The sequence below is a fragment of the Aptenodytes forsteri genome, unplaced genomic scaffold, assembly GCF_000699145.1.
Source record: "Aptenodytes forsteri isolate BGI_AS27 unplaced genomic scaffold, ASM69914v1 Scaffold329, whole genome shotgun sequence".
NCBI lineage: Eukaryota > Metazoa > Chordata > Aves > Sphenisciformes > Spheniscidae > Aptenodytes > Aptenodytes forsteri.
The window spans coordinates 266,476-268,645 of NW_008796200.1; positions in this window are offsets into that span (position 1 = coordinate 266,476).

Here is a 2,170-nt window from a genome sequence, read left to right on the forward strand (position 1 = left end):
AGTGGAAGCTCGGTCCTCATTAGGAAGCGAATGCCCACCGAGCCCCGCAGCTGGCTGGGGCAGCCAGGGGCTTGCAGGGCTGCCCCAGCCAGAGGAGGAGGAGGCCGGGATGAAGGGGATCTCTGCACAAGGCTCTCCCAACAGATGCAGAAGATGCACATCTGGGGAAATTAAGCCGTTATTTCCCCCATTTTTTTGCACCTCTCCAGCAAAGGGAGCGGGAGGCCATGGGTTGGGGCACGGCTGTTTGCACAGTCTTCGGCCAGGGGACCGAAGTTCAGCCTCTTCCCACCCCACCAGCGGCCCTGTGGGGGCCTGGGAGGTTTGGGAATGTCAGTGGGACGTCCCAAAAAATTTGTGACTGGTCCGTGCTGACCAAGGAGAGAGGCTGGGACACAAAGCACAGAATTACAAGAGCAAACATTCATGCACATGAGGAGGCCCAGCCAAATCGGGGCACCCCAAATGTGGCTTCACGCAGGGTTCTTATACCCTTCAGTCGTTCAGGTACAAGACGACTTGACTAATCCCTAGCACCCACGCTACCGATTACTAATCAACATCAAACTTTGCAAAGCAACTCTAGTTTTGCAGCATCCTTGCTGCTCGTCTATTGATCCAGATGTCCCTGGAGTCAGTCTGGCTGGAGTTACTGATCTATGACGCCAGACGACGCTGGGAGGGTTTCAAAGACGTGTCAGAGGGGCTAGGACGCTGGCGTTATCTTGGTACCCAGGGTATCCTTTATCCTTCATGGACAGCTCTAAGCTTCCAAGAAGCAAAGTCCTTCTTTCCAGGGACAAGCTGTCCTTTTGTTTGTTTTATTTAAGCATGAACACTCCCAGAGTTGCCAGCAAAATTTTATTACCTCCTTATATTACAGTGTATAATGTGAATTAGGACATATTGACAAAGTAAATACACTGTCACACTATAAAGACTGGTTGGTGTATTAGTTAGGGAAGGGAATTTTTGTAAGGGGGATGGTGCCCTCGGGGACCGCAGGGAGCCAGCACAGGGCTTTTCATCGGTCCCAAATGACGTCCCCAACAAGTGGCACCTTCCGGACTCACCCCATATTTGTGGGGGACAGAGTCGGAGCCGGGCTTGGGTCCCTCTGCAAGAGTGGGGTTTGTTCCTGGCTGCTTGGACCCTATAAAGGACTGCCTTAGAGGTGGCAGAGCCGGAGAGGACGAGCTCGCAGCCAGCCACAGCCCGTCCCGGTGCTGCCCGAAGCCGCTCTCTCCCCACACCAGCGGGATTTCAGGGATTTCGCAGACAGGCACAAGCCCGAGCCCTTCGCACGGCATCCTGCCAGCGATGCGCTCAGCCCTGCCTTGACGAGGTCTCTGGGAAGACACCCCCCCCTCCAAAAAATTAGGGGAGTGCCGATCCACGCCATGCCAAAGGGATGATAATCCTGGCCAGGGCTTCTTCTGCCAAAAGCCTTTCTCCTTGATGGAGCTAGAAACTTTAGGGGCAGTGAAGTTGTATCCCATCAGCCTCGACCGTTTGCACACACCGAAAATCAAAACTGCCAGCAAGGAGCTGGGGTTTTTGATGCTGAAAGCGGGGAGGGAAGGGGGGTTCCCAGTGCCACGTGGCAGGAACCTTATTTAGGGTTTCTTCACCAAGCACCCCGAAACGCTCACAATTGACCCCAGAAGGCCACCCCGGGTGGGAACAAAGATGCAAAAGGGAAGAAGGGGGCAAAGAAAAAGGGGGCAAAGAAAGGGTAAGGAGGGGGACAGAGGAAGGAGGGGGCAATGAAGGGGCAAAGAAAGAGGGGGGACAAGGAAAGAAGGGGGCAATGAAGGGGCAAAGAAAGAAGGGGGAAAGAACAGGGTAAAGAAAGAAGGGGGAAAACAAGGGGGCAAAGAAGGGAACAAAGAAAAAGAAGGCAAAGAAGGGGCAAAGAAAAAGGGAAAAGAAAGAGGACAAAGAAAGGGGTAAAGAAGGGGGCAAAGAAGGGGGCAAGGAAAGAGGGGAACAAAGAAAGAAGGGGGGAAAGAAGGGGTGTTGTGGTTTAACCCCAGCTGGCACCTAAGCCCCCCCCGGCCGCTCGCTCACTCCCCCCCAGTGGGATGGGGGAGAGAATCGTGGGGGTAAAAGTGAGAAAACTCGTGGGCTGAGATAAAGACAGTTTAACAGGTAAAGCAAAAGCTGCGCA